General features: G+C 46.8%; 1 long non-coding RNA gene across 1 annotated transcript in view; it reads left to right on the top strand.

Annotated features, from left to right (window-relative positions):
• LOC310759555 overlaps window positions 1-6,081 on the top strand; it is a 134,734-nt gene extending 128,653 nt beyond the window's left edge. Inside the window, exon 2 of the long non-coding RNA XR_014546408.1 lies at window positions 5,807-6,081. This is a non-coding gene — a long non-coding RNA (uncharacterized lncRNA). The remainder of the gene's footprint in view (window positions 1-5,806) is intronic.
• The last annotated feature ends 539 nt before the right edge of the window (window positions 6,082-6,620 follow it).

Below are 6,620 nucleotides of genomic sequence, written 5' to 3'. Positions count from 1 at the left end.
CGATGAAGAGTCGAAGTAAGCAGCCGTGCTGGTTGCAGTGTGGTGCCTCTTGTGCAGTTCATTTACGTGAATGAACTACACAAAATAAAAAACAAGTTTCTGTCAGACAGCCCTCTACATGCATGCTCTGTTATTTCCCGCTTGGACTACTGCAAGGCACTCTACGTGGGGCTACCTTTGAAGGTGACTCAGAAACTACAACTAATCCAGAATGCGGCTGCCAGGCTGGTGACTGGGAGCAGCCACTGGGGCCATATAACACCGGTCCTAAAGGATCTGCATTGGCTCCCAGTACGTTCCCGAGCACAATTCAGAGTGTTGGTGCTGACCTTTAAAGCCCTCAACGGCCTCGGCCCAGTATACCTGAAGGAGCGTCTCCACCCCCATCGCCTTCTGGCGGTTCCCTGCCTGCAATAAGTGAGGTTACAGGGAACCAGGCAGAGGGCCTTCTTGGTAGTGGCACCCTCCCTGTGGAATGCCCTCCCTTCAGATGTCAAGGAAATAAACATCTATTTGACTATTTGAAGATATCTGAAGGCAGCCCTGCATAGGAAAGTTTTTGACATTTGATGTTAAAATGTCAGTGAAGACCTTACTTGGAAAATAAATACAACCCAGGTGGTTAAGAAAGCCCAACAGAGACTCCATCTCCTCAGAGTATTGCGAAAGAACGATGTCAATCAATATTTGATGATCTCCTTCTACCGGAAGAACGTTGCCTCAGGAGAGTGAGGAAAATTCCTCAGGGATGATTCACACCCTGGCCGGCACTTTCTTGATCTCCTGCCCTCCGGCAGAAGATATAGAAGCATGATTAGTCGCACCAACAGGGTAATGAACAGCTTCTATCCATGGGCTGTTAGGCTGCTGAATGAAAAGATAACAACAGGACAGCTGACTTTCGGGTTTGGTGGGTGTGCGTCAGTAAACGAGGGGAATTAAGACTAAGAGAGCTGAGTGGGGGGTGCTCGTGTAATTTCACTGTATACAAGTTGTACAAGTGACAATAAAGTATTTCAATTTCAATGTCAATGTCAATTTAATTTGTTGGAAGCTGCCCAGAGTGGCTGGAGCAACCCAGTCAGATGGGTGGCATATAAATAATAAATTATAATTACAATTAGTGATTAAGTCAAGGGAGCTGCCTTTGCTCTGCTTGTGTCCTGCTAAGGGGAATCAGGGGTGCTGTTTAATACCAACGTGCCCAGTTTGCCAGTCCTGCTTATGGAAGAATGAAGAACAATTCCTTCATGGAACATTTCCTCAATGGAGAAATGCAGGATTCAGTCATTGCTTTCTTGGTTTTGAACCAAGAGCCTTCAGCCCTCCAGATATTGTTGGAGTCACGCTTGATCACGGACTTTGCTGGTTGGGACTGATGGCAGTTGGAGTCCAGCCACATCCAAAGTCCTCATCCTTGTGAAATAGACAAGGATGTCCATCCATTTGTGTGTGTGTGTGTGTGTGTGTGTGTGTGTGTGAAATATTTCTAGCTGCCTGGATATTATTTGTAAGCATGCACATCCACACAGGGAAGATGTTCTTTGATGCACACTGCCAGAAAGGCTGGCAGATAAACAAGTGCTTTCAGTAGGGTATCTATGTACAACTGATGCTGCTTTTTTTTAAGTAGCAGGGATCATTCTTAAGGCGTCTCATTTTTCGAATAGTGTCAATATCTACTGGGGGAGAAGGGAGGGTGTTTCCAAAAAATAATAATAGCAGGTGCTGCTTGGGAGCAGGTAATGGGCTAAAACAATGGTAATACCATGCAAAAGACCAGTTCTGGACCTTAGGGACCTCCAGCCCAGTCATTCCTGTCATCAGACTTTCCAGTCACCTGCTAGGATACCTAAGGGGAAAATTAGGGGAGCACAGTGCATATTGTTCCTTTTGTTAGCAGTGCCAAGTTTGGTGGGGATGAATTTGCCATCTGTTCGACTTACTGCAAAAAACCTGGTCAGCTGTAAACTTTGTTTTTATATGTTGCCACTTTCCATCAGCACTAACAAAAGTCAGGAGGGACTGTTTGGCATGTCGATTTCTAGAACACTCTTTGCGCGGAGTTGTGCGCTTTTGCTCACTTTTGCTTGGCTTTGTTTCACTAATGTTTGCTGCCACCTGCTTCTGCAGGAAGTTGTGCGTTGGCTTGCACAATTTCAACCAGCCGCTCCTTTGATGCCCATATCTGAAGGGCTTCATCAGATTACTTAAGAGGAAGCCTTGCACCAGTAGGCATTTGAATAGGCAAAAGATCTGTCCCCTGGTATACATTATGCCTCTCCACTCCAGACCTAAGTTTTGGAATAACAACAACAACAATTTATTATTTACACTCTGCCCATCTGGCTGGGTTTCCCCAGCCACTCTTCCAACAGAATATTAAAATACAATAATCTATTAAACATTAAAAGCTTCCCTAAACAGGGCTGCCTTCAGATGTCTTCTAAAAGTCTGGTAGTTGTTGTTCTCTTTGACATCTGGTAGGAGGGCCTTCCACAGGGCGGATGCCACTAGCGAGAAGGCCCTCTGCCTGGTTCCCTGTAGCTTTGCTTCTTGCAGTGAGGGAACCGCCAGAAGGCCCTCGGCGCTGGACCTCAGCGTCCGGGCAGAATGATGGAGGTGGAGACGCTCCTTCAGGTATACTTGGCTGAGGCCGTTTAGGGCTTTAAAGGTCAGCACCAGTACTTTGAATTGTGCTCGGAAATGTGCTCAGAAATGACCAGTTCAACTGGTATGCAGAATTTTACTGTTTCCAGGGTGGACTACCAGGAGATATCTCTTGCCTGTACGTATTGCTACAATGCAGTGGTAGAGCAAGCCAATCAGGTGCCCCGGGCGGCGCGCATGCCCTGCACCTAGGGGCGGGGCCAGTTGCCCGCAGGGCAGGGCGAGCTGGGGCAGTCTGCCTGCCTCCTCCCACCCAGCCCCCCTACAGCTGAGGGGGAGGGAGTGGGCGGACCCTTTGGGGCAGCACAGAGCCTACTGGCACCCAAGCCACCGCATCACTCCCAGGAGAGACGCATGGCTTAGGTGCGCTGCAGGCCCCGCAGTAAGTGCCTCCTGCCATTTTGTCACCCCCCTCAGTTTTGACACCCGGGGCGGTCTGCCCCCACTGCCCCCCTTCCTCCGCCCCTGCTACAAAGTTCTTGGAAAAGGTCTTGGTAAATGTTGCTGTGGTTTTGTTGGGGAAGGCCTTGATAGCTACCGTCCCACGCTGTTTCATATTGTGTTGCACTTTAAATCTGTCTACACTGGTACCTTGGGTTAAGAACTTAATTCATTCTGAAGGTCCGTTCTTAACCTGAAACTGTTCTTAACCTAAGGTACCACTTTAGCTAATGGGGCCTCCCGCTGCCGCCGCGCCGCTGCATCACGATTTCTGTTCTCATCCTGAAGCAAAGTTCTTAACCCAAGGTACTATTTCTGGGTTAGGGGAGTCTGTAACCTGAAGCGTCTGTAACCCGAGGTACCACTGTACTTGAACGCTTGTTGTGGCTTTTGAAACTGTTGTTTTACTCTCCTTGGGACCACAAAAAACAAAGGGCAGGAAATAAATCTAAGAAATGGCTAAATACAATTGCACAGAGATAGCATCCATTTTGGCTGTCAGCAGGCATGAAGACATTTGCAGAATAGCAGAGAGTGGGTTTTGTTTGCATTTTGCAGGCACTTCTAAAACCCAGAGCCAGTGTGGTGCAGTGGTTAAGAGTGATAGACTCGTAATCTGGTGAACCATGTTCACATCTCCGCTCCTCCACATGCAGCTGCTGGGTGACCTTGGGCTGGTCACACTTCTCTGAAGTCTCTCAGCCTCACTCACCTCACAGAGTGTTTGTTGTGGGGGAGGAAGGGAAAGGAGAATGTTAGCCGCTTTGAGACTCCTTCGGGTAGTGATAAAGCGGGATATCAAATCCAAACTCTTCTTCTTCTTCTTTCCTCTGGTGCCTTTTATGTCGAACACCATGAAAATTATATGCAGTGTTATGTAGCTCAGTGGCAGAGCCTCTGATTTGCATCCAGAAGGTCCTAAATTCAATCCCCAGCATCTCCCAGAAGGGTTGAGAGAGCTCCTGCCTGAAACCCTGGAGAGCAGCTACCAGTCATGTCGATGGGATCATCTTAATAGATGATCCTGGTTGCGGGCAGGCTCTCAACCTGGTTCCCCCCACCCTAGCGTGGGTGGAGTTATAGCCCTCACGCCGGGGTGGCACCACAATCATCCAGGGCTATTGTCCAATCATGTCGAAGGGTGATAGTGGAGGAAAGTATAAAAGTGGCAGCACGATGTGTGCCAGGCTCCTGCTTCGTGCTGCCGAACACACACACACCCTCCCTTTAATTTAAGTGTCCTTTGGCCTTGCTTTGGACTTCGGTTGGTTGCCCATCTTGAGTCAGGGACCAGGTAGGAATTTTTTCCATTTGGCAAACTGGCACAGGCCACTTGGTTTTTGTTTTTTTTATTATAAATATTTATTAAGTTTTCCAATTTTATGCAAACACAGAAAGAAAAAGAAAAATATTAAAAACAAATCAATTTCAATAACAATTTTTCAGTAACATGTTTCTTTGACTTCCTCATACCTCCCCTTCTTGTTTTCTAGTTCAAATTGTTAATCCAGCAAATCCTAATCTCCAGGCCACTTGGTTTTTGCCTACCTCTTAGCAATCGTCACAACTTTGTAAGGTTTGGCGGTTAGGCATTGTCTTATGGTTGAATGGGGGAGGGGAGGTCGGCCATCGCCTGCCCCTCCATTTTCAAGGGTATTCCGTTAAAGGGATCTGGGGCCTGGGGCCTGTCCAAAGTTCGCTAGAGGGGCTAGGGCCATGCCAGGCCTCTGGGGAAACCAGGGGAGATGCAGGCGGGTTGCCCCGAAGCAATTTCCCTTTGGGTGGTTTACCCTTACAGACTTCCTGCAAAGGGGGCAGGAGTCAGAAATAGTTTTGCCAATGCCTAAGCCAATACCGCTCTCATTCCTGTAATCAATAAAGTTGTGGCCAAGACGTTTGCCCCAAAACCTTAAACAAAATATCCGTGTCTGTGTGAATTTATTTACTCTAATGGGGTGGGGGGGGGGTCGGCTTGAGGGTCTTGCCATGCAAACAATATGGAGATAGATAGACCAATGTTCTGATGTAAGATAGTGACCTATGTTCCATTGCTATTTGCATCACATTCAGTTGCCTCCCCATTGCTCTTAATCAGTCAACCACCTGACCCTAGAATTGGAGCCAATGGGATCCATGAGTAGCCGTGTCACCTCTGATATCGTAGGGGGCCTTGCAAGTGTAGGGTCAGGAAACTGCTGGCCCAGAAAAGCAGCAGAGCAAATGAAGCGTGCCAGCCCCATCTCTGCCCTATAGAATTGCAGGCGGCAGTTATCGTTTAACCTCTCCTGCTTCTGGCATATGTGCTGGATGCTAGCCATCTGGTAACAAGTAGTTTGACTCATCAGTCCTGCGGTATTTATCATAAATTAAATTCTCCTCCAGTATGTCAAACTGGATTAAGTATCTCAGGTGGCGGGATTATTTGGAGAGCATTCTTCCTGTGTTTTAATATCTGACTGAACACCAAAAAAATCTCGCTCAAGATTTGAAGGCATGCTTGAGTTATGGAGCATCCTGAGCAGGCTAAATCCCATTTCCTCTAAGGGCAGGCTCAATTTCCTTTTATCCAAATGGGTTCTCATATCCCCCCTTTTCTCCGCGAGCTCTACCTGACTCACATATGTGTCCTGCTTGTCAAGTTTTCTTCCCACTTGCCAGGAATGGTCTGGAATCGGGCGTGGGTCTGAAGAAGAAGAAGAAGAAGAAGAAGAAGAAGAAGAGGAGGAGGAGGAGGAGTTTGGATTTGATATCCTGCCTTTCACTCCCTTTAAGGAGTCTCAAAGCGGCTCACATTCTCCTTTCCCTTCCTCCCCCACAACAAACACTCTGTGAAGTGAGTGAGGCTGAGAGACTTCAAAGAAGTGTGACTGGCCCAAGGTCACCCAGCAGCTGCATGTGGAGGAGCGGGGAAGCGAACCCGGTTCCCCAGGTTACGAGTCTACTGCTCTTAACCACTACACCACACTGGCTTTTGTAGGTGGAGGGTGCCTCATTAACACATCCCTCCTTGCCTCCCTTGGTGCACTGCTAGTGTGCAGACAGTAATATTGCCATTGTTGTCTGACCTTTAAAGCACCTCAGCACTCTACAATGATTCGCAAAGGAGACAGCGCCCCCTGCTCATAAACTCACAGTCTAGGGTCCATCAGGTCAGGGGGTAGCAAACCTGACGTCGGATTTTTGATTTTTTTTCCAAATTTTTTTTATTGGTTTTCCAAAATTTTAAACAAACAGACAAACATAAATCATAACTGAACTTAATCCAATCTTAACAACATTGTTAAATGACTTCCTCAAATCCCCCTAGCTTAATTTCAGTGTATATCACTGTAACAGTTTTCCAAATCCAATTTTTCTCATAATATTAACTTAATCACTTAACATCTTTCTTTCTTTCTTTCTTTCTTTTTTTTCATTTTAACTTTAAACATATTATTCTCTAACATCACATATTTAAATCCTAAGCCTATCTGATATTTGCAAGTTTTTCCAGTTAAGTTATCTTGACA

The sequence above is a fragment of the Podarcis filfolensis genome (assembly GCF_964270895.1).
Source record: "Podarcis filfolensis genome assembly, chromosome: 3".
NCBI lineage: Eukaryota > Metazoa > Chordata > Lepidosauria > Squamata > Lacertidae > Podarcis > Podarcis filfolensis.
The sequence above is the reverse complement of the archived record's forward strand: the minus strand, read 5'-3'. Positions and strand labels throughout refer to the sequence as shown.